Consider the following 26607-nt stretch of genomic DNA (forward strand, 5'->3'; position numbering starts at 1 on the left):
CATATATATATCATTTATATATTTATATAAATAATTTAAATTGTTTAATTCTTGCTTTATTGGAAGATTTTTTTGTTTATAGTTTACAATTAACCAGAACAGTATATTTTCCTAGTAAAAATAAATTGAAGCAGAAAATCATAAGCAGCAAGATTCCAGTGAAAGGGCTACACCAAATTTGGGATGGTTCTGACTTCTGCAGAAGGAAATTTATCTTGGAATCTTAATGCTTTCTTTTAAAACCTGGGGACAAAGGGACCCAGTCACAGGGAAATTCATTCAGGGGACAAGCTGTTAGGGAAGAGAGGTCTCCAAGCTATTAGGGAAGTATGGTCCAGAGGCCAATGTGGATTCCATTTCCGGGGACAGAGGGTGCTGGTGTACCCTCCTGGAGCCTCAGCTGGGTGGGGTGTGTGACCACCCTCCTGTCTCGTGGGGGCATGTTTATTTTAGGAGAATACCCCTGTGCTCCTGCAGAGATGCTGTTAGCAGACCAGGCCTCTTCCCCAGAGACTGGCTGTTATCAGCCCTCAAGGGCCTCAGTGAGTAGTGTCGTACCTTTGCCTCCAAGGCCAGTGAATGGGATACTCAGCCAGGGGCAGAATTTTAAACATGAGTGACTTGCTCTGTGTTCTCCCTGTGATTGCTTAATTAATGCTATTATTTTCCAGCCAAGTTAATTTGCCAAGGCCTGGCCTGGTTCCCAAACTAATATCCACAGCCAGCTGAAGCCTTCTTGATTATAGAGAGTTGAGTCTGTTCCTGTACTTGGAGAAGCAGCCCTCCATAATGCATGGGAGTGTCTGTATCTTTGGCCTAAAAGTCACCTAGACCAGACAAGCCTGGTTGTCATTAAAGAAGATATGGATTAAACATGGAAAACCAGCTTGTTTGGAAGGGCCTGTCATCACCTGTGCTACCAGGCAGGGGGCAGAGTACTGCCAGCCACCACTTGATTAGTTGACTTCCTGTGATCTGTTGTTGAAGACATGAATGATTTGATCTGGAAAGTGACCTGTCCTAGGAGGAGACTGGATTCTTCATCCTGTGCCCAGGAACATCATGGGACTAGATGGGCACTTGGCTGAAGTTCCTGAGAATTCACTGTCCACTGTTCCACCCAGCACACACCTATCCCCACTTTTGGTCCCCGCCTCCACTCCCTATACACAGGATCCTCTGGCATTCAGGATGTACCTTCATCAATAGCAGAAAGCAAAATAAGGTTGGTCCTCTTGTGGGGTCTATATCCCCAGGCCTCTCGTTGTCACCCTTTACTCCTACACCTCTTCTTTTTATTTCTGCACCTACATTCCCTAGCCAGGGCTGCATCTAGCAATAATAGCTGTTTATGGAGCATATTTCTATAATGTGTTACCACTTCCTGTGCATTACTAAACAACAACTCTCTGACGTAGATAAGTTTATTATCCATGTTTTACAGATGAGGAAACCGAGGCACAGAGACATTCACTAATTTTCCCAAGGCCACGGAGCTAAGAACTGGCAGGCCCAGGATTGTCTGATTCCAAAGCCTCTTGTCTTCTCGGTTAATAATATCTCTGAGATATATAGTGTAGTAGTTAACCCTAGAGCCAGACCACTAGCTGTGTGACCCTGGACAAGCTGTTTAACCTCTCTGTGCCTTAGTTTCCTCATGTAAAATATAAAAATGTAAACTATATAAAATGTAAAATCTTCACATGCAGATCCAGAAATGTCCTCATTTGACATTGAGGTCCTGGAGGTTAGTAGGCCTGCCCAGGATTTTGCGGCTGGTGGGGAAGCCAGGCGAGAGGCAACTTCTGGACCCCTGCACTGGACCTCTCCTCGCTCACTCTGTAAGCATACTGAGACAGGTGGCCCAACCCGGGTTCGAAGACATCTCCTCAGGAGCCAACCTCGTGAGTTTGCTGTGTGCAGGCTCACACAGACAACTGACTCAGCAGAACTGGCTAGTTCTGAATGTCTAGACCCAGATTCTACAGGCAGGAAAAAAAATATAACCAGTGAAGTTACAAATGCCCATTGCACGCATACAAATGTTTCTAAGATCCGAACTTTGGAGTGACTATGTCTGACAGCCTGGTCTCTAAGGATGTGATGTTGAGGGTCTTACCTACAGTCCTTCGACACTCTGAGGGTAAGGGAGCAAAGCTTGGAGCCTTGACTAAATTAAAGCTAACCTACAGCTGATGATGACTCTGGCCCCACCCTCCTAACATGAATATGAGACATATTCTGGGCATAAAGCTTCTGTTTACCCCCATCCTCAGGATGTACCAGGCACCTCTTCACCTCCCCTGCCCTCTGCTTTCATATCTTCCCTTTTTAATGAGCCTTCTTTTTTGGCTACCATAGCCAATCCTAGAACCTCGACTCTTTATGACATTCGTTTATGGTCAAATATCTCATTCTGTTGTCAGACCTTGGGTTCCTGCCATTCTTGGTTGGAAAATGCAGGCAGCACACCTTTGTCACCTTTAGTCATTACCACTCTTTGTGGCACAGGCTTAGGTAACCCTGGCTGCGTTTCATTCTCATCTCAGAGAAAACACAAATAGGACTACAAACGCACTGAAGAGGACCATAGATTATTTTTTAAATGTCTTGGGTGTACAGGGGATTATGTACATACCACACGGCAAAATATGCTGAGGTCCCTTTTAGCTTTGCCTTCTCTTTTCCCTAAAGTTGCTTTCCCTTCATCAACTCAATCTCTTTGCTGCTGCTTATTGTCCCCCTTTGCCCCAGCCTTTCTCTTCCTCTCCAGATTCTCTGACCCTGAGTCCATTCTAGAGAAATATAGGTCTCTACTAACCTCCTTAACCCGTCACCCTCGTTAGCAAAACAAACTCTCAGTGTTTCTTTTCCTGCCCACTTTCCTTCTCCAACTGGAGGAAGGGATTTCACCCCTCTTAGAAAGGAGTAGGAAAGATATGGAAAAATATTGTTTCATAATGAGAAAGAGGAAGAGGTTGAACATATATCACGCAACCATTATATGCCAGAGATATTCTCATTTCCTGCCCAAGTTAGTATGTGTTATTCATCCAGGGATAAGGCAACTTGCTTAAGGACAGGGCTCATTTCTTCAGGGAATGAAACCAGGTTGGCTTGGCCACAGAATTATGGCTCCAAAGGTGTTTTCTAAATATTTTAATTAGATGCCAACTATTAGAAATAAGATCTGACCCCAAAATATTGACCTCTGGCTTCACTTGAAAAACTGGAGTTTTGGCATGTCTGGCCTGACTATAGTCAGAGCTTAATTGGAGCTGCCACTCCCACCTTTCTTAGATGGGGCCTGCATGCCACAGGGTACCACCATTCTCTACTGTGCTCTTCATACCAAAGGAGAATCCATTGCCATCTATCAACATGCTTGTACTATTTCCTTATGGTAAATAGAAAATTAAATTTAAACGTAGGTAAATAAGAGATCTCGGGGGCTTTGTGCTCCTTGCTCCTACCCACTAGTTCATTGATCTCACCTGCCTGGCCCCGGTAAGCACTCAAGGTTGTGAGCCTACATCACTGAGTGCGTCTTTCCTAGCTTCTTGTGGTTCTGGTGCCGATGTGTGGCAGACATCCCACAATTCCCGATGGATTGAATGACTAGATTAAATCCCACAGGCCAGGGGACAGCCTTGCTGTCTAATGTCTGCTCTCCTGCACTCTCCCTCCCTCTTTCCTGCTGCTGTCCAAGAGAAGTAGCCCCTCCTTGGTCCCTCGACAAACCTTGGAGTGCCCTTTTGGGCCAGCTAGTCCAAAATCTTCTGAAACACCTGTGACTATGTAAGCAGGAGAAATATTTCAAAAATATCTTAGCAGCACGATATCAATAAACCATGGTAGAGAGTTCCCAATTGCTGGGTTGTTATAAGCCAAGTCTAAGTTAGATATAAATAGCTCACAGTTTTGTGAATTAGCCAATTTAGTCCAGAGATTGATTTATAATCTTTTAAGTCACTCAGCTTAGGCCCCCTTTCTCAAAGAAAATTGGCCAAGTAGGGGTGGGGTGGGCAGGAGAGGCACTGACAAAGCAACAAATAATATTATAGGGCATCTGTTCTAGATTTTCCAGTACACTTAATTATGCCTTTTTAAATAAGGATAATTTATTAATTGGGCAATCAAATGTGATCTAATTCTTATGCCTTTATAAATATTTTCATTTAAATAATTTTAAGAATTAGGGAGAAAAATTCATTGTCACACTATCTGTCTAGATTTTATATGATAGCTAAACTATACAGCTCCTTTCCCAATAAAATTGATACTTGCTGGGGAAACCCAAAGAATCCTGAGGCTAAGGTGACTGGGTGATGTTAGGGCTGGGGAAATAAGATATGTATTCCTCAAGTATCCTTGGAAAAATGATGATTTTATTTCTTATCTGTGCCTACCTCTCTCTCTAGTCTACTTCACCTTTATTTTATACCCCATTTAACTCCCTACTGGTTTCTAATAAATGTACCCTCTCCCTCTCATTAGAACAGAACAGTTTGAGGATGGAGTGTACCTTCTTTTCCTTTTTTAGCCCCATTAGTTCCTCACGTGGTACCCAACATGCAATAAGCTGAAAATTGCTCTGTGAATGAATGAAAATATTTTTCTGCTGAGTAGAAACTCTCACACCTTCCATCACTGTCCCCTCTCACAGCTATTCCTCACTGCTCCCTCCTCATGTGGAGGGAGACCCTGAGTGGGGTGGGGACACTGGAAGAAAGAAGACAGAAACAAACCCACCTGCAGTTTTTCCCACTTCTGAAGGAAGTGGGGTATGGAGGAGCATCATTGCATCATGACTGTGATGCTGGTGTGAGCTGGGGGTGTGGGCTCACAGGAAGGAGTGGCCAGCTGGACACCTGGTCCCTCACTGCTGTGCACCCACTGTGAGGACTAACCCAGCTATTTTAATGGATGCCCTCAAATAGCCTCATGCCCTCCTAAAACTAGTCCACTGGCATCTTATCCTTAATGCTTTAAAAATGAAGTTATTACCACAGCCATCCCCAAACCTGCTGGTTCTCTTTCATCTCCTTGTAAGAAGACCTCCCATATTCATCCAATTCTTTCCGTTCGCTGCCACCATCCTATAGGTGTTACTGAACTCAGGTTCTGCTGCTCAACAATCTAATACTGAGAGACAAGTGTTGCGTAAAAGGAAATATAGCTTTATTGAGGAAGCCAGCAATCTTGGGAAGAAGGTGGACTCATGTCCCGAAGAACCAACTCCCCACTGCCCAGGTTTTGCTCAGAGATAATAGAGTAAGTCCTCTACATACAAACGATTTCTGTTGCAAGAGCGTGTTCGTAAGTCCAATTTGTTTGTGAGTCCAACAAAGTTGGCCTAGGTACCCAACTAACACAATCGGCTATATAGTACCGTACTGTAATAGGTTTATAATACTTTTCACACAAATAATACATAAAAAACAAACAAACACAAAAAATAAAGAAAACGTTTTTAATCTTACAGTAGAGTACCTTGAAAAGTACAGTAGTACACTACAACAGCTGGCATCCAGTGAACAGGCAAGAAGAGATACTGACTGGAGGAGGACAGGAGGTGGGAGATGGTAGAGCTGAAGGATCGTCAGCAACAGGAGACGGAGGCCAGGCTGCAATTTCACTCACGCCTGACGTGGATGGCACAGGTTCTGGTTCCTTGCTGGATTCAATTCTATCTCCCCTCTTGGAAAAGCGATCCAGCGATGTCTGGGTAGTAGCTCTTCTTTCCTCGTCATAGATGACACAGTAGCACTGGATTGCTTCTGAACGGCTGCTGCAACCTTTGTGTACCATTCTATGTTTGGGCCCTGTGCCTCAAAAACTAACAGTGTCTCCCCAAATAAAGAAAATCCCCTTGCCATTTCCCGTGTTGTGAATCTCTTCGGTTCTTCCCAGTACCAGCTACATCACTGCTGCTTTTACTCTTGCTTCCAGACATCCTGGACTTGAAATAAAGTTACTGTACTACTGTACTCTATACAGTACTGTACAGTACAGTACACAAAAGCACAACCACTTGTAGAGGATGCACGCACATGACAATGTACAGCAGACACGTGAACTAACTTATGTGATTAGACATGTGAACACATGTTTGCATCTTTGAAAGCTGGCAACTTGAAGGTTCATATGTAGGGGACTTACTGTATAGGGAAAAGAGGAAAAGGACTACTCACTGAGGAGAGGGTTGAGGGGTGAGTGATTGGCTTGTGGACATTCTTCTGATTGGTTGGTGGTGAGGTAACTGGGAGTCAACATCATCAACCTTTTGGTTCTAACTGGTCTGGGGTCTACGTGCATATAGTAGACTTGGTGGGAGTTTCAGAATCTGCAAAAGAGCTCAAAGGATGTGGCTCAGAATATTACCTAGAGGAGGAACCAAAGGTCCTTGACTTTGTTTAATGGCTAAACTATTATAATTTTTGTCTTGTCTGACTATTTTCCCATGTTTTTGCATTTTCTCACTTACTGATTAAATTTATTCTTTGGAACTCAGGAAAGGCCTAGGAGGCTAAAGTTTTTCTATAAACAAGAGGCAGGCAGAAGACATGAAGGGGATCTGTCCAGGGGAGGCCCCACTGGATCCTGCTCGGTGACAATAAGGATAGGGTGACAACTCAAGAGCCCCAGATTAGTCAGTCTCCCTACTCCTACCTTGCCTGTCTCCAACCTTTTTTCCATTTAGTAGGCAGGACTATTTTTTTTTTTAATGTAAATCAGCTAATTCCCCAGCTCAGTACCCTTCAACGGTTTCCTTTCACACTTAGAATGAAAACTCCAGGCTCCTTCCCCTGGTTGCATGATTTGACCTCATTTGCTACCAGTGTCCCCTTCTCCCCATCATTCTAGTCTCCTGGCCTCCTCATGGGCAGGGTCTCTGCTCTCTCTGCTCTCTCTGCACCCTCTCTCTGAAATGATTCCCTTTCACCATGTCTTTGGAGGTTCCTTCCTAAGAGAGGAAGCCCCCTTGCCACCCCCAAGCACCACCACACTGCCCTGCTTCATTTTCCTCCTGGCACTTAGTATTAACTGCAATTATCTATTCCACTTATTTCTTTACTTGTTTATTACTCACCTCCTCCATGTTGCGAGATGTAAACAGCACACAGATTTCCAAATACATCGTTTAGGGTCTTTCCTTGCCTTTGGTGAGAGGATTCCTGAAACTGTAGTTGCATACATAAACTCTTTAAAGATGAAATCAGCAACCTCAGAATAGTTCATTTTAGTTAGCAAAAAGATTAAAGAATTATTGTTAACTTTTTCAAGGAATGACAATGGTACTGTGATCATATATCTAAAAAGTCTTGATCTTTTAGAAATATATATTAAGGGCTTCCCCGGTGGCGCAGTGGTTGCGCGTCCGCCTGCCGATGCAGGGGACACGGGTTCGTGCCCCGGTCCGGGAAGATCCCACATGTCGCGGAGCGGCTGGGCCGGTGAGCCATGGCCGCTGAGCCTGTGCGTCCGCAGCCTGTGCTCCGCAACGGGAGAAGCCACAACAGTGAGAAGCCCACGTACCGCAAAAACAAAAACAAAAAAAATCAAACAAACAAACAAAAACAGAAGTAGTGTCATGGATGTAGAAAACAAACGGTTACCAGGGGATAAGAGCAGGGGGAGGAGATTAGGAGATTGGGATTGATATATACACACTACTATATATAAAATAGATAATTTATAAGAACCTGCTGTATAGCAAACTATTTAATACTTATATATTGACATGAGACAATATCTGAGAATTGCTTTAAAATAAATCAGAACAGGGCAATGGGGATGGAAATGGATAGGAGTGTTGATGAATTGGCTGTAAGTTGGTAATTATGAAAGTTGAGTAATACAGGCATGGGAGTTCATTACACTAGTCTTTCTACTTTTGTATATGTTTGAAATGTTTCAAAATAAAAAGTAAGAAAGAAAAAAATTCTTACAACATTTTCTGAAACCTGTCATGGACGTAAAGGCTCTTTCATTTAGACAGAGACTCACTGTCTGCGCTTCAGGTCATGCCAACTCAAGTTCATCCTTGGATTGGGCTATGCACATCTAATTTTAACAGCTGGCAGAGGTCCACGGTGCACTTCCAGAACGTAAGCCCTGAGAACAGGGAACTCACATGGTGCTCCTGGATGTACTCCAAGCCTCCAGACTGGTGCCTGGAAGAAAACAGGCACTCAGTAAACATTGCTGAACCCATAAATAAAGTACCCATTTCAGTTCATGTCATCCTTATCATCCCAGTCACTCAGACTACAACTTCGAGATCACCACTGCCCTCCTTCTCTGGACTGCCTCTCTCACATGGGGCCCTTTGGTGCATCCCAATGTCAATGTCCTTCATGACCACTCACCTCCACCATTGCAACAGTCCAAACTGGTCTCTTTATTCCAGCCCTTCCCCTCGCTAGAGCATGCTTTGAATGTTACCAGAGAGTTCTTTCTGAAGCACATTGAAAAATCTACTTGAAAACCTTCCCTGGTTCCCCAATCTGGCCCCTTACTAGTAATAAACATATATTATATTTTCACAATGTCTTATAGATGACAAAGCTCTCTCACATGTCTTTTGATTTAATCCTCATGGTCCTCTGAGGCAGAAATCTCTCTCCCCATTTTACAGATGAAGAAACTGAGACTCAAAGACTCAAAATTAAACAGTGATGGAGTATGGACAAGAATTCAGTGCTCTACAGAATAAGGAGTTAATGGGAAGGAATGTGACTTGGTTGTGGGCTGGAGTAGGATGTAGACAGGGTGTATTGTTAGGTTGTTCACATCTTTTGTGGATTCTTCTATGGTGTGTGTGTGTGTTTAATTATAATGAAGTAGAAATTTTCACTTGAGTTCACTTGCCTCTCAGGAGGGCTTGTTCTTTTAGCAAAGCTGCCAGGTAGGAGGTGAAGCACACTTTCCTATAGGTGGGCTGGCAGGGCTGAAAGAGGCTGGGAGGGAGGGCTTTCTAGCAGTGGCTGAGCGTGGACCTCTCTGCCGGGAGTTGTGTCTACACAGGCCCTCCAGAGGCTTGCTGTGTGGTATGCTAAGCTAAGGTAGTTCTCTCATGGCTCCTTCAAAGAACCTGCAGTGAAGACTAGCAGGTCACAAACTGGAGGCTGTGAGCCAGGTGCTATTGGCAGCTGTGATTTTTTAGAAGTGTAAAAAATTTCTGAGTCAACATTTACAAATGTCCAGAGTCTACGTGGCTTAAAAATCAGAAGATCTGGCGTCCAAGGCCCGTCTTCCAGCACAGCCCCCGCGGGGCTGAGCCACATGACAGCTGCCCTCTGAGAAAGGGCTGAGTCTCAAGCCCAGACTAAGCTGATCAACTTCTCCATCATGCCTTCTGGCTCCTGCAAGCATCTGAGTTTGGGACCCTAAAGCTTCATTAGCTTTAAGACGTTTGGAACAAACGCTACCCTCACATTAGGTGAGGCCAGAAGGTTGCAGAGGTCTTTGGGTTATTGAATCTTTTCAATGAGAGTATGTAAAATCCATGTAGATAGAGATGTAATCATGGAGTACTCTTCCTGCCAGTCCACAGCTGCCTAACTCATACTTCTACCTTATGATCCAGCACACTTCCCTGTGACTCAGGCATTCGGGGTGTGCCCATCTACCCGGGTCCCTGTCTCTGAGCTCATGCTGTCAACAGGAACATCCTTCTTGCGCACTGGAAGCCCATGTCAGATTCATTCATTCATTATAAACTTCAAGTCATTTTCTACTCATTTGCAAACATATCCATATATGATTCTTTTTAACCTAAATGAGGTCATACTTTAAACACTGAACTTCAACTAGAATGCAAACTCTTGAGGACAGGAATTTTGCCTGAATTGTTCATTGTTATATTTCATGTACCTATACCACTGCTTGACGTATAAGTGCTAAATAAATATTTGTTCCATGAGTAAAGTGAAAAAGTAAACTTGTTTTCTTGCTCATAATGTCTGAGAGATCTTTCCATGCCAGTAGATATACAGATCTATTGAATTCTTCTGAACAGCTGCATACCAGTCCATGTTATCAGTTACTGTAAATAAACACCTTGGTGGCATTTATATTCTTTCCGAATTTTCATTATTTTAAACAGCATTGGGAATGACTGTTTCTCCTTATGCATAATATGACTTGTGCAAGTAATTTTTGTAGAAATAATTCTTGGAAGTGAACTTTTGGGGTCAAATTGTAAACTTTTGGGGTCAAAATTTAAAATTTTTGAAATATAGCCACTTGGTGCTCTTAAAAGGCCAGGCCAATCTATAGTTCCAACAGCAGAGTATGAAAAGTGTCTGCTTCTCTATTGCCTTGCTAACGCTAAATATTACCTATCTGTTTTATTTGGCCAAATGGATTTTAGCACCTTTATTTTCCAGGGGAAGAAAAGGAGGGAAGACAGAAGGAAAGTGGGAAAAGGGGAAATGAGGCGGGTGCATGTGAAGGAAGTGAAAATGTGCCTTGTTGGATTCCATGGGGAAAAAATTGACAAGAGGTATTTCATTTTGGTTCTATAAATTTTATAAGATTAATACTAAATCTGGAATATATTATTGGCCATTGGTGCTTATCTTTGAAATACTTCTGGGAAAGTTGTCAGAACATAGGAAATTGTTGCCAAGAAAAAAAAAAGGAAAATTATAATTAGATCTCTATGAACATTGCAAGATTATCACCATACACGCGAGGAACAAAATTGTTTTCAAGGAAATTTTAGCTATTTTGTTGTATATGATATTCACAAGAACCTGTAGGTGTGTTTCTCCATTTTTATTGATTCTCTAAAGCACAGAAAATCCAAGTGATTAGCCAGCCTAGCATCACTCAGTCAAAGGCAAAGACAAGACTTAGAACGCTGCTTCTGACTCTCAGCCCAGTTCTCTTTCCTCTATGGTCTGCACAGTTATTAAACCACATTTCAGTCAAATGTGGTCCACAGAAGCACATCAGAGACTTTTTTCAGCTCTTGCAGCATGACACCTTCAACATATTGTTTAGAGCTGGTCAGTGCTGACATGATATCGTGGCTCTGAGAAGGAGAAAATGGTGAGTTACTAAGAGCTTCTGTGTGTGTGCTTAACTCAAATCCCAAATGGTGTAGAGCCTCTGGAATGATCATTGCTCTCAATAATATTAATACACGTAGCTTTCAGATGCAAGGACTCCTCAACTTGGGGTCCAGTTTTAAAACAAAAATATAAACAAACAAACAAACAAAATACTTGACTAGATTATGTTCTCGAGGGCAAAAATGATTTTATTCACCTTTGTCTTGCCAAGCATGTGCTTGGCATACAGAAGGAGTTCAAATGTCTGTTGGATAGTTACAATAATAGCATGCTCATATTTAAAAACATGAAAAGCAATAACTTCTCTGGAGTTGCTGAAGAGGAAGATAAACAGTTGCATAAAGATTCTTGCATATGTGCAGAGTCTCTGCATTCTCTGAGATGTGTGGATGTATTGATATAATAATTAAGAGCGGAGGCTTTAAAGCCCAGATTTCTACAAAAAGTCTGTTCAAGGCAATTTAGGATTTCTCTAACCATCTCCTCAAAATCCTTCCAGGCTCTTTCCACTGCCTGCACTCCTACATTTTTAGATATTTATTTCAGCCACACTTCATTTCCAGGTACCAAAATCTATATTAGTTACCTGTTGCTGCCTAATAATTGATCATAAAATTAGCATCTTAAAATAACAAATGTTTACTGTCTCACAGTTTCTGTGTGTCTGGAAACCAGTGTGATGAGCTGGGAGTCTCACACTCAGGGTTTCTCACAAGGATGCAGTCAAGATATTGGTTGGAGCTGCAGTCATGAAGGCTCACAGGGATGACCTGCTTCCAAGCTCACTCACTTAACTGTTGGCAGAAATCAGGTCTTCTCAAGTTGTTGGCCAGACATCAAGACCTTGCCACACCATCCTGTTGATGGAGCAGCTCACAACTTGGAAGCTGGCTTCCCTGAGAGCAAGTCAGAGAGCAAAAAGGATGCTCAAGACAGAAGTTACAGTCTTTTTGTTATCTAATCTTGGCAGTGACACTCTACCACACTTGCCGTATTCTGTTTATTAGAAGTGAGTCACTAGGACCAGCCCACACTCAGGGGAGGGTCACACAAGGGCACGGATACTGGAAGATGGAGTCTTCCATCTTCCACTGGGGGCCATCTACCACTTACACCAACTTAACATATGTACCTTCCATTCTTTCCTTCCTTCCTTTTCCCATCCCCCCTCATTTTCTCTCTACTTTCTTCCAGCACTTACTGTGAGTCTACTGCCACCAAGGAGCTACACCAGGCTCTGGGAACACAAAGCCTGAGAACACAGAGGTGCCCAGCCTAGAAAGAGCCAAGAAAATAACTATTTCCCAAGCTCAGTCACTCACTCATTTGGCCATACACATGGACTTCCTAAACCTTTTCTTGCTTTCTTTCTTTTTTCAAATTGAAGTATAGTTGAGTCACAATATTGTGTTAGTTTCAGATGTACAGCAAAGTTTTTCAGTTACATAATACATATTTTTTTCACATTATTTTCCATTATAGGTTATTACAAGATATTGAATATTGTTCTCTGTGTTATACAGTAAGTTCTTGTTGCTTATCTGTTTTACGTATAGTAGTTTGTATCTGTTAATCCCATACTCCTAATTTATCTCTCCCCTCCTTCTCTTTCCCCTTTGTGGAATCTAAAAAATATTACAAATGAATCTATGTACAAAACAGAAACAGACTCACAGACATAGAAAACAAACTTACGGTTACCTAAACATTTTCTTATTCAATGTTTTCTTTAAGTTGATTCGCCTCTAAACTCTGACCTCATCTTAAGCCAGTTCTTAACACTGGCTGTCCTTTAGCAGCGCATCAGGAGGCTATTTAGCTTATGGGTGAAGGAGATGTGGTCCACATGGGGCAGTTCTTCCCATCACCCCACAGTTGCTTTACCACCCACTTACTCCCACCCCGCCCCGAGGGGTCACCGGCAAGGAAGTGGCGGCTTCCCTGGGAGGAGCCCGCTCTCTTGCCCTGCAGCTCCAAGCTCCGTCCCCTCTTATTGCCCCTCCCCACCCGCGCTGTCCCCGCACTTGCCCCTTTGATCAGTGAAGGGGCAAAAGGACCTTGCTGCAGCCACACACAGCTCTCATTTACGAAAAAGAAACTCCTTTGCTTTCTTAGAAAGACATGGAGCATTATTACTGTGGGCGCTTGTGACCCCCGGTGGTAGAGAAGGGAAAATACAAGCAGTGGAGTCTAGGAGGCTGGAAGGTAGCATCTGTCACCTATGCCCTGGAGTCTCCACTGACACTCTGCACAACGGTGTCCACAGAGGGTGAAAGCAACACACACACAACGATGAAACACCCTGCCTTTCACCTCGTGTTAAGCAGCTTTATTCACTTCTAAGCAATCAGCACCTCCACTAGTACAAAAAAGTCCAGAAGATACAAATGCCCCTATTGTATCTGCATTTTTGTCCCCAGTATTTTGGAGTAAGAAGTTGGAGGAGCTTCTCAAACTTCCCAGGTACCCTACTGGCCAGGAGGACTAATTTATATCTCTGGGAGCCTGGGGGGCTAGTCCTAAGCTGCAGTAGCCAAAACAAAATTGTTTTGAAGTTTCATGATTTATTATTAAAGACTCATGTGAATGCTGCATTCCAATGCACTAATATATCACTATATTTAACATAAAATGATATTTTACCCAAATCTCTGAATAAAATCAACTCTGTAGAAGGATTCATCATCTTTATGCAAAGCACCTTACCCATGACCCCTGGGCCTAAGGGTCCTCAGTGTGAAGGGCATTGAGATCATGGTGACCTCAAGGAGCCAGGCTCCTCTGGGTCCAGTCCCAGCTCTCCTGTTTCCTGTCCATGTCACGCTGGCAAATTAACTCCCTGCTCTGAAACACAGTTTTCTTATCTGTAAGAGCAATGTGAAGCTCTGAGCTCTGGAGAGAGCCCGAACTGCCAAGAATGGTGATACCATTATCCATACAGTGTTTTACAAGTTACCAAGCATTTCCGTGTATTACCTTATTTGGATCAGGCACCTCGATGTGGAAGGAAGCCAGAAACCTAGGCTTGTGCCCGGAGGGACACTGTGTTCCCTGGCAAGTGATTTAACCTTTGAGAGCATCTATAGCCTCACGCATGAATGACCTGTGATAATGATGTTGCAGGTTATTGGGATAATTAAGTATAATTTCCCCCCTACCCTTCATAAGTTCTTTCAGCTGGCCTAATGATTAAACTGACTCAAGACAGCTTAACAGGAGAAAAGAAAAAAAATAAATTTAATTCATATGCACAGAGGTCTTATAGAAACAGGACAATAGGAAATGACCAAAGTATCATTTTTGGACAAAGAAACTATTTGTGAAGATTTGACAAAACAAAGGGGCTTGTGCTTGGGGCAGCAGACTAATGAAGAAGTAACAAAGTCTGTCTATACAGCTTTCTTAGCCTTGAATTCCCTGACTCTGGTGATAAGGATGCTTTTTATCTTCCTGGTATGGGGAGGACACCTTTACACGGGAGATTTATTTCCTGCATTGGGGGGAAAGAGAGGGGTCAGGTGTTTCGGGTTTTGTTTTTTTAATCTCATTTTTCCCCCACAGGCTCTTTCTCAAGTAACTTTAGTTCAAAATAATCAATATGACATTGAGGCATATTTGGGGGCAGCCTGCCCTGGGACCCAACAACGTCTGTAACGTGGGCAAATCTCAGTTAGCAGTCAGTTTCCCTGGTGCCTGGAAGCAGCTGCAGAGTGTGGGTAAGCACACCGGCTCTGCAGCCAGAATGGCTCAGCTCCTACTAGCTGGGTGACCTTGGGCAAGTTACTTAACATCTTTCTGCCTCAGTTTCCTCATCTGTCGGAGAAGTATGAAAACAGCATCCTCTCAGAGGGTTGCGAAGATAAATGACTTGATAGAAGATACACTCACAATAGTGGCTGGCCCATAGAATGTTAAGGATTCCAGTAGGTATTTGTGTGTAGTTGATTGGCCATAGGGAAACGGAGGCTCAGAGAGGTTCTCCTCAAAATCAACATGCCTTCCTTTCCCCTAGTGGAAGATCCAGGATTTGAATCCAGATAAAGATTCCAGCTTTAGTCATATTTTCGCTGTTCTCCAACAGGGTTTCCTGGGAGTAGGGGCTGTGCACTCTACATTAATTTATCCTCCACTGGAAGCCTCAACTCCCTGGAGTGGGCCCATGGAGGCCAGGGTTCACACAGTATTCCCTAATATAAACAGCAAATCTTCTCAGGCTAATTACTTCTAGTTCATGAAATCATGCATTATTGCTTCCTGGAGAGGTTGGAAGGTAGACAAAAGCCCTGTGTTTAATGGAATTTCTTTCTGAAACTAAGCAGCCCTCTCAGTTACCTTAAGGTACTATAGGGAGCCAACACCATTGTTCTGATACCTAATACCTGCCTGGGCTCCAAAGAGTTATAAAACTTAAAAGTAGAAAGAGATTGTAGGTCATTTCCTCCAAATATAGAAGGGGATTGAGGTCCACCGAGCTTAGAGCCCTGATCCACACTCATATCTGTTTTGATCTATTCTATGTAATAACCAGAGACTTCCTCATCTGGGCTCCACCAAACGCTTTCCCCCACCTATTAACGCTGCCTACACCCACCCTCTGTCATTCTGTGTCCAAATGTCTTCTCATAAATCTCCCACATCGCCCTCTGCTGGTTCCTTCCACAGTAAGTCCCCTACATATGAACGAGTTCTGTTCCGAGAGCGCGTTCGTAAATCCAATTTGTTCGTTAAGTCCAACAAAGTTAACCTAGGTACCCAACTAACACAATCGGCTATATAGTACTGTACTGTAATAAGTTTATAATACTTTTCACACAAATAATACCTACAAAACAAACACAAAAAATAAAGAAAACGTTTTTAATCTTACAGTACAGTACCTTGAAAAGTACAGTAGTACAGCACAACAGCTGGCATCCAGGGGCTGGCACCGAGTGAACAGGCAAGGAGAGTTACTGACTGCAGGAGGGAGAGGAGGTGGGAGATGGTAGAGCTGAAGGATCATCAGCAACAGGAGACGGAGGCCAGGCTGCAATTTCACTCACGCCTGACGTGGATGGCACAGGTTCTGGTTCCTTGCTGGATTCAATTCTATCTCCCCTCTTGAAAAAGCAAGCCAGTGATGTCTGGGTAGTAGCTCTTTTTTCCTCGTCATAGATGACACAGTAACACTGGATTGCATTCTGAATGGCTGCTGCAACCTTCGTGTACTAACTTATGTGATTGGACATGCAAACACACGTTCACATCTTTGGAAGTTCACAACTTGAAGATTCGTATGTAGGGGACTTACTGTAATCAAAATTTGCACATGGTCCTGCCTCTCCCATCTTTAAGAACCAATGAAAATCTTCATTGATCTCACATCTCCCTCCAGCCACTTCCTCATCCTTCTCTTCTCCAGGTTTCAGCCAGTTTTCTCCAGGTTATCCAAGCTCATGGCACTCCATTTCTTCACCTCTCATCCTTCACAACCCCCTCAGTCAGCCTCACACCCTCACTGCACAGCCAACAGGGCCATCACCAAGGTCACCAACAGATGACCGCTATGTCAATTTATTCATGAATTCAAGGTATGTATTTGAATATCTGCTGTGCTGCGGACACTGTCCCAGGCACTGAGAATACACTGTAAACAAATAGCAAAGATCCCTGTCCTCATGTGGCTCACCAGCTGGTCATGTAGGAGTGCAAAGGTAACATTTCAGTCTTCATTTTCTTACTGAAACTCAGGTCTGGCTGCTCACCACTCGAAAGCCCATACTCAAGAGGCAAGTATTGGTGGAAAGGAAAGTCTGTTTTATTTTGGAGGCCGGCAGCAGTGGGAGAGGCGGACTCATGTCCAGAGGCCAACTCCCCACTGCTGATCAGTGGGCAAGGGCTTTTAAAAGAGAGTTACAGGACCGTATAGGAAGAGTGAGGGGGCTACATGCCGAAACAGTAGAGTCAGCTCCCACAGTCATCTTGAAGTTAATCATACAGTGGTCTGGTCAGTGTCGTCTTGATTGTTTTAAGTACAGTTAATCTTCCGTTCCATTTCTTTGAGGCCAGTTCTCAGAATTGTGTCAGCTTATGTAATGGTTACAATCTGGTCATCATGTAGTTAACTTCTACCTGGTGGGGGTTTCAGTATCTACAAAACAGTTCAAAGGATATGGCTCAGAATATTATCTGTAGCGCTTGAGAGGAACTAAAGGTCGTTGACTTTGTTTAATGACTAAACTATTATTATTTTGTCCTGTTTGACTGCTTTTCTCTTGTTTCTGCATTTTCTCACTTCTCTGATTAAATTTATTCTTTGACTAAAGTTTTTCTACAGACAAAAGGCAGACGGAGGACATGCAGGGGTGGTTCCCTTCTGGGAAGGCCCCATAGGGTCCTGCTCTGTTTCAATTTTACTTCATCTTCAGTGGAATCTAATCACTCACTTATTTTTTTTTAATGTCTTGTGCTGGGCATCACTTCTCTTAAATGGCTGATATAGCCCAGATTCCTTATCATCCTATCTGATTTTAAATTCTTTCATTCAACAAACTTTTATTGACTACCAAGTATGTGCCACACACTCTTTCTGGTGCTGAGAAACAGCAATGAAAAATAGAAAGACAAAAATCTCAGCCTTCATGAGGCTTATGGTTTAGTGGGAAGGTAGATGGAGAGTGACAGGTGCAAGTGGGGTTAAACAGGGTGATCAGAGTCACTTCACTGATAAAGTGACATGGAACTAAGGAGGCAAGCTGTGCACCATCTGAGGGAAAAGCATTCCAGGCAGAGGGAAGAGCCAGTACAAATGCCCTAGTGCAGAGTAAGAGGGTGAAGAGTTGACAATAAGGTCAGAGAGGAAATCAGGTGGGGGAGTATGTGTGTTAAATTGTGCAGGGCCTTGTGGTCCGCCACCCTGAGTGAGCTGAGGGCTATTGGAGGGTTTTGAGTCAAGGAGAGAAATGATCTGACATGTGTTCTAAAAGGAACACCCTGACTGCCCTGTGGGGAACAGGGATGATGGTGGCTTGGACCAGGGTGATGGTGGTATAAGGGTGAGAAGTTATGGAATCCAATAGGGCACTGTGGAGCTCCGCAGGACTCTTCTCCCTGCTGAGAACCCTGACATCTTCTTCCCAAGGAGAAGAACTCTGACCTCTTCTCCCCGAGGAGAACCTGACCTCTTCTCCCTGAGGATAGGAATCACGACTTCTTCTCCCTGAGGAGAACCCTGACCTCTTCTCCCTGAGGAGAACCCTGACCTCTTCTCCCTAAGGAGAGAGCCCTGTAGTGAGATGCCACTTGGGTGACCCCATCTCCTCCCACAGCTCCAATTGCCTTCTGCTCAATGACAGGTCCTACCCAGGCATCTTCTCTGAGCTTCTTCTTTTCTGTTTCTATCTGGTTCTTAAAGTCACCTCCAAGTCTGCATGTCTTGTCCCTCTTAGACATGCCACCACCCACCCAGTTGCTAAGCCAGACATTTGGAAATTCACCTTTGATACCTCCCCCTGCTTCACCTCCACATTCACTTAGCTCCATGCCTTGGAGTCACCACTTCTCTCCACATCTTCTCTAGGCCACCATTGTGTTGGCACTAGCCTCCCAACTGGACTCACAATGTCCACGCCTGTGCCTCCAATCCCCACCCCTTCCCTAAGCTGAGGCAAAGAGAACTTTTAAAAATACAGGGGGCTTCCCTGGTGGCGCAGTGGTTGAGAGTCCGCCTGCCGATGCAGGGGACATGGGTTCGTGCCCCGGTCCCGGAAGATCACACATTCCGCGGAGCGGCTGGGCCCGTGAGCCACAACTACTGAGCCTGCGCGTCCGGAGCCTGTGCTCTGCAACGCGAGAGGCCGCGACTCTGCGCACCGCGATGAAGAGTGGCCCTCGCTCGCCGCAACTGGAGAAAGCCCTTGCACAGAAACGAAGACCCAATACAGCAAAAAATAAATAAAATAAATTTATTTTAAAAAAAAATACAGATTTCAACAGATCATACCCCTGCTTAAAATCCTTAAATGCCTTCCCATGGCTCCTAGATAAATCCTTACTAAACAAAATCCTCACAAAACAAAATTCTAATCATACCCTGAAGTACCTCACCCCTTCCTGTGTCTCCAATCTTTCCCCATACCCTCTCCATCTTTCTCTGTACTCCAGACATGTTAACCTTCTTCGGTTGCTTCCCACTTTAGGGCCTTTGCATGTGATGTTTCTTCTGCCTGGAAGACTCTCTGTCACCCTCTTTACTTTCTATATCCTCTAAGTCTCAGCTCATGTAGCTTTCCCAGGAAGACCTCCCACAAACTCTAGATGATGTCAGAGCCCTCTCTCCATATACTCACAACACCTTGGATTTCTCTTTCACAGCATCATCACAATTGGAGGAAACTATTTGTTTAAGTAGCTGTTTAATGCTTATCCATATGCTATGCTCTGCATCCTGTCTGTCTTCTCATCATGGTATCTCCCATGTCAGGGACAGCATGGGCAACAAAGAAAGGACCCTTAGACATAAACAAGAAGGTCCCTGCCTGGCTCACGCTCCTGCCCTGCTGCAGTGATACCTCTTCTCATGGCACAAGGAGTCTACAGGACCAAGGGAATTGTCTAGTAAAGGCTCTGTCCTCCTTCTGGATGCCCAGGACCCTGGAATTAGTTACCTCAAAGGCCCGGGATCTACTTAGATTGCCTGTAAACACTTCTTACCTGAGTTTCCCCTCACAAGGGTAGATGATGCCATCAGGGTGAGCCCCACCCCCCCAGGCCTGGGGTGGGTGAAGCTGCACAGTGCAGTTGGGACACGCAAGCTAGAGCATCCATATGCCTGTGTGCAAGGACACAGTGTGCAGACTGACCTGGGGTGGGAAGAGAAGGTGTCAGGCCATGGGCGGGGTCAAGGTCAGCAGTCCTGCCACATTTGGGCACTGAACTCTGAGAATTCCAAGAATTCTAAATTCAAACCAGGCTTTCCAGGTCAGCTTGAAAACAAATAAACCATTTTACGTAATGACTTGTTACCTTGACTTAGAATTGTTAAATGGACACATGCTATGTGGATCTCTATTTGTGTTCTAGCCCAGAGCCTGATAATAAGTTTTGTTAAATGAATAGATTTTATCCCTGGATCTCAGCTCAACTCATGGAGTGACTAGATGAAAAACGTATGGATGGTTCATGCAAATCAATCCCCTCAATAGCAAATGCATTTTATTTATTTAAAGTGAAGATCCGACTATAATCTGAGCTGCCAAGCATAATCTGTCTACAGTGGGTGAGATATTTTTCTCGGGGCAGCTCTGACTTGGACGTGTCCTTTCCATGATTCAATGACAAGCATAATTAATCACAATAGCTAACATTTATTTGGCCCTTATGTTCAGGCACTGTTTTAAGCTCTTTACATGAACTGATTCATTTAATAGTCACAATCCTATGAAACAGGTACTGTTTTTTTTTTTGTTTCTTGGTTTTTGTTTTTTTTGCGGTACACGGGCCTCTCACTGTTGTGGCCTCTCCCGTTGCGGAGTACAGGATCCTTTTAGCTCTTTACACGAACTGATTCATTTAATAGTCACAATCCTATGAAATAGGTACTGGTTTTTTTTTGTTGTTTTTTGTTTTTTGGTTTTTTTGCGGTACACGGGCCTCTCACTGTTGTGGCCTCTCCCGTTGCGGAGTACAGGCTCCGGACGCGCAGGCTCAGCGGCCATGGCTCAGGTGAAATAGGTACTGTTATCACTTATGTTCAGGCACTGTTTTAAGCTCTTTACATGAACTGATTCATTTAATAGTCACAATCCTATGAAACAGGTACTGTTTTTTTTTTTGTTTCTTGGTTTTTGTTTTTTTTGCGGTACACGGGCCTCTCACTGTTGTGGCCTCTCCCGTTGCGGAGTACAGGATCCGGACGCGCAGGCCCTGCGGCCATGGCTCAGGTGAAATAGGTACTGTTATCATCCTCTTTTTACAGATGAAAAATTGAGATTCAGAAATGTTAAGTGACTTGCCTAAGGTCACACAGCTAGTAAGTAGCAAAGCTAGAGTTAAGTTCCCAGCAGCCTGGGCTACGTATGTGCAGAAACCCAAGTCTTCCTGTGCCTCTCCCTTGTTATCAATCCCTGGGAGCTCTTGGGGTCTAAGCCCGAATCTAAAGGTGTTAGGGCCGTACTCCCTAATGCTGAGTTGCCTTTGCAATGCTTGAGAAATAATAAGGGATTAAATATGGAGTTTAATTAGCCAGATGACTAATACCACCCCCACAAGGGAAGCATTCCACCCAATCTCTACATTCAGTCTCCTCTTGTAGCCTTATAGGAATGCAGAGATAGGACAAAGAGCATCTCATTTATTTTCAATAAAGTTATTGGATTTTCATTTAATAATCGTGACATCAAGGGGCCTGGATGGGGGAAAAAAATCATAGTTCCTTAAAGGTGAATTTTTTACAGGCTGTAGACTTTAATTAGCAAATATACTGACTCCCTGAAAATGCTCTAGTCTCACCTGAGTAGATATTTATTGTTAGGCTGGGAAAACCCAAATCCCAAAGTGAAAACAGAGAAGCCCCTTCCTGTTCTCAGGCGATAGGATCACTGGTAGTAGCTCCAAGGACCCCGAGGGGCAGTCTAAGCTTCAGGGCTGGTGTAAGAGAACTAGGATGGGGGAAAGAGAAGGGAGGCAGAACATAGACTCAGAGCTGTGGATCCTTCAGAGAATTATGTCTCCAGCTACATATTTTCAAAAGATGCTCACATTCTCTCCTGTGTGTTGGGGGAGTAGGGGAGAATGAGGCCATTACCAAGGTCAGGCTCAGTATCAGATTGATATACGCCCTGCCCTCAGGGACATTAAGAAGTCCCTAGAGGAATATAGGGTAGCTCAGACAATGTCAATATTAATCAACAATTTAGATATTTTGCATGACAAAAAATGTTTTTATTTTAATGGTATCCTCTGCAGCATTATTCATAACAGCAAAAAATGCAAACACATTTTGAACTCTGATTCGTGCTCAACGAATATCAATTCTCTTCTCCTCTTCACCTCTCATCCTGATCTCCCACTTCCAATTTTACAAACCTGTGTTTCACAGAGTCCATCGTTATGAGAATGAAATGAAACAAAACCTTTCTCCGCTCAACACAATTGCCATTTACTAGTAACCATGATTTGTTGAAATGACGTAATGTAAAATTTCCTAACACATGGTAAACATTTAACACATTTGCTAAACAAAACAAAAACAGTTGGAAAATGGCTAAACTTAAAAAGACAAGGCTCTCCCCTTCCAAGCTTCTGTGGATATGTCCCAAACCAGAGTGATGGAAATAAACCAGACTGCAAGCTTGGGATAGTCCCAGTGATTTCAAAGCAGGTAACAAAATCCAGGCTTTGGCAGCTGTGTTCCTGAAATAAACTGCACACAGTTCTCAGAGGAGAGTTACTTCTGGTCCAGAAACTGGCTACCTTCTCAAATGGTCATTCAGAAGGTACATTTGTCCTGCACCAGCAAGCACTGGCTGTCTCCATGACTGAATCTGATCTACTCCTTGACAGTCACCTCATCTTCCCTTCTCCTTGGTCTCCCACCCTGCTACACAGATGGTTCTCCCCTTCTTGTCACACAGCCTGCTTTGGTAGGTAGATCACATGGGCCTGGACTTGGGAAGCCTGGAAGTAGATTCTGGCCTTGTCTTGACCCTGCTTTAGCAATTGACCCTCAGCAAGCTGTTGGCCTCTCTGTGCTTCAGTGTCTACATCTGCAAAATAGTAATGGTCTGGGACTTCCCTGACGGTCCAGTGGTTAAGACTCCGCACTTCCATTGCAGGGAGTGCAGGTTCTACTTCTGGTCTGGGAACTAAGGTCCCACATGCCACATGCCATGCACAGCGCATCCAAAAAAAGAGTAACAGTCTGGTCACTGTGTGACTGTCATGTTTGAGAATCTCTTTCCTGAAACGTTTACTGAACCCTCCCACTCTCTTGCCTCCAGTTCGCACTACCCTAGCTGTGTATTACCTCTCTATTAAAGCACTATGGATGCTTTGGTTTCATCTTTCTTTTTCTGCATCCCTGGATCTCAGTCTCCTTAGTGCCTGGACAGAGCGATGCTCAAGAACGTTTGATGAATGGATGAATGAATGAATGGGAAAACACTAAAAAGCACAATGCTCTAAATCAGGCAAACTTATCTATAAAAGCCCAGACTTAATAGTTCAGGCTCTGTGGGTCTGTTGCAACCACTCGGTCGGCTGGTGTGTCCCAAAGCAGCCATTGACGTAGGTAAATGAATGAATGTGACTGTGCTCCAATTAAATTTTATTTATGGACACTGAAATTGGAATGTCTGTCACCTGATTTTCACATACCATAAATCATCCTTTTTTTCTTTGATTTTACTCAATCATTTTAAAATGTAAAAGTCATTCTTTACACACGGCCCACACAAAAGCTGGTGCAGGCCAGATTTGGCCCACGGGTCATAGTTGGTCAAGTTCTGCTCTAAAGTAATAGTAGATGTTGTTTTTATTACAGGTGATGCTGAGACTGTCCATGGGTCCCTTTCCTTTCATGTGGATAGATACTGAGATCCGCCGAGTGTGTGATATCAGGCCTGTGTCTCCCCACCATCAGTAGGGAGGATCCTCCTGTCACCTGCTGCCTTTTCATCCTGAGGGTCTGACCAGCTACCTTTCTCCCTTCACTCTGTCCCTTCAAAGGATCTGTGACCCTCCTACCCCTGGGGTGCCTGGGCTGGTTTTCAGCACACAAGTCATCTTCCCAGCAGTGCATCATATGTGAGCAGAACGAGGGTTATGGGGGTTCTGACATTCTTTGAACATGTAATTTGGTTAAGAATTGGGATGAATTTGCCTCTATTCTTTCTTATTCATTGTGCAATAATAAATAATGATTCATATTATAATTATAAATAATGATTCATATTACTTTCTTATTCATTGTGCAATTATAAATAATGATTCATATTACAACACCTTTTATTTATTCAGCACTTACTATGTGCTCAATCAACACTGTGCTAAGGGATTTTTCACGTCGTACCTCATTTAAAAAATGATTTCAAAGTAGAATTGGTTTCTTCATCACCATGATGGGCTTCTCTCTCTTTGAAGACCTATTTAACAGAGGAAGGTTGATAGGAACCAGCTTTGGAAGTGTAACAGATTTGTTGAGAAGGGAGGCATAATAAAACCGTCAGTTACTGAGAGTTTAATATATACCAGGCACCATTCTACAGATCCTTCCATGAGAGGATCAAAGCAAATGTAAGAGGGTAGATAATATCGTTATTTCAATTTTATGGTGCGAACCAAGGCTTAAGAAGGTTTAACTGGTTGACAGTCATTTATCTATAGGAAGTAGTAGAGTGAGGTTTGGCCCAAGTGGTCTGACTCCAGATCCTCCTCCTAACTTCTAACAATTCTGCCCACAACCTTAAAGTCGTAAGTGTATTTCATCATTTTCCACCATCAGCATAAAGTATTGGCAAAGTCCCCTCATCTCCTTCCTTTATGTTATTTTTATATCATTCCATATTCTTTTAAAAATTCCTGTTTCTTCCACCATCACCATTGTTTTCCCTATCTCTCGTTATGACCTTGAACTTGAAATCATTCTATCCCTTCGGTGCCACAACTTGAAAAAGGTATTGGAGGGAAGAGGACCCTTCAGAAGCTTTCAAAAGATGACCTAGTGACCTTTATTTCAAGCTCAAAGGATCATTTAAATCTCCTTTCGATTAGGGTCCCAGCCTATTCATTATGATTGAAAATATCCACTGTGCTCCCATAGGCCTACATGAAATGCCACTTCTACCATAAAGACCTGAGAATAACAAAATATACTTGCATTATATCAGGAAAGCAATATTCTAACGGGTTTTCTGTATCTCAGCAGCTGCAGCTGTAAAATAGGGATTGTAATAGTGTCCAGCTCATAGGGTTATAGTGAGAATGAGATGACGCAATGCATGAAGAGCGCTCAAAACCGTGTCAGAAGGTCAATACATACTCTTTTTTAAAAAATTTATTTATTTTATTTATTTATTTTTTGCTGTGTTGGGTCTTCTCATTGTGGTGGCTTCTCTTGTTGCAGAGCACGGCCTCTAGGCGCGTGGCCTTCAGTAGTTGTGGCTCACGGGCTCTAGAGCGCAGGCTCAGTAGTTGTGGCGCATGGGCTTAGTTGCTCTGCGACATGTGGGATCTTCCCAGACCAGGGATCAAACCCGTGTCCCCTGCATTGGCAGGTGGATTCCCAACCACTAGGAAGGCCAGTACATACTCTTAACGATTCTTGTTATTTTACAGGTAACCCAGTCTTTGGGGTGACAAGTCTAGTGGTGATCTTTGCAGTTTACAGTCAGGCTCTTGCTTTGTTTAACAATCATCAAAACAGGCTGGAGGTATGAGTCTTTTATCTTCCCAGTCCAGACCCAAGATGGGGATCTACATGGATCCAATGGTCAGAGGCAGGGCACTGTTTTGTGTTTTAACGATGTGAAAAAAGGACAGCAATAGCTTACATTAAAAAAAAACTTTATTCTCACGTTTACAGAATCAATAGTGTTTGAAGGGGTCATTTCAATGTCCCAGTTATATTCATACTACATTGCACAGAGGAAATGATAAGCATATATCCTATACGTACATACATTATATGTAGTATTCAGAAGTCTGGGGATTCAAGGTTTGGGGACATCTCTTGTGATTGTTAAGTGCCAAAGTTGAACAGGAATGTGATTTGTTTCTTTATAAAAGAAATATGACCTCCATGGGGACTGCTCTTCTGTAGTATTTTTCTAGGCTCTAAACCATTATTTTCCAAACTGTATTCCCTAGTACATTAGTTCCATGAGTGGTTAATTGTGTACCCCTAAAAAAGGGTTCCCCAGTCAAATACATGGAGTGAACTCTAAGATGAGTTTTCTTTCTATGAAACAGGGTTCCTATAGAATCTAAAGCATGGATTGCTCCGTTCTCATCACTGATGAGGCTGCTGCTCTACCCTGTGCTAATGAAGACACAGTTCTCCCGCGACTACATTTTTATTGGCTTCCAGGTACTTAAATTGTACAGATTATTGTTCAGCTGGGGCACTTCTCCAGAACATTGACTTCACCAATTACTAATGAATTTTCTCATTGTTTCTTCTTTTTCAGTTTCATTTTCTGAGGGTTAGAAAAATAGATTTCCTCCATATGCTGACAATAGCCTCAACTCACCTGCCTAACCTTACCCTCATTCTTTCTGTTTTCATTCCTTCTGTTCTTGCCAAGTCTTTTGACTACTTCAGTGCTTCACCAGAGGTGGCAACCTTGACCTTTTCTACTTCATGACATCCCCCTCTGCACCCTCATTCTTTGCATGAAGGCTACAAATGTTTATGGCCTAGTTAAAGTAACTCCTCATTCATTCGTTCACTTGTTAAATATTAAGGACCTACTATGGGCTGGGCACTGTTGTAGGATCTGATTGAAAGGATCAATAAATGAATGGATTTCCTCCTGCTGGAATTTGG

General features: G+C 43.4%; 1 long non-coding RNA gene across 1 annotated transcript; it reads right to left on the bottom strand.

Moving 5' to 3' along the window:
• Positions 1–6158: 6158 nt before the first annotated feature.
• On the bottom strand, positions 6159–12885 carry LOC114487959 (uncharacterized). Its single transcript, XR_003683520.1, has 4 exons — positions 12786–12885; positions 8011–8177; positions 7094–7184; positions 6159–6346 (listed from the first exon to the last, which is right to left on the bottom strand). It is a non-coding gene; the product is annotated as an uncharacterized lncRNA (long non-coding RNA).
• Between the last annotated feature and the right edge of the window lie 13722 nt (positions 12886–26607).

The sequence above is a fragment of the Physeter macrocephalus genome, chromosome 16 (assembly GCF_002837175.3).
Source record: "Physeter macrocephalus isolate SW-GA chromosome 16, ASM283717v5, whole genome shotgun sequence".
NCBI lineage: Eukaryota > Metazoa > Chordata > Mammalia > Artiodactyla > Physeteridae > Physeter > Physeter macrocephalus.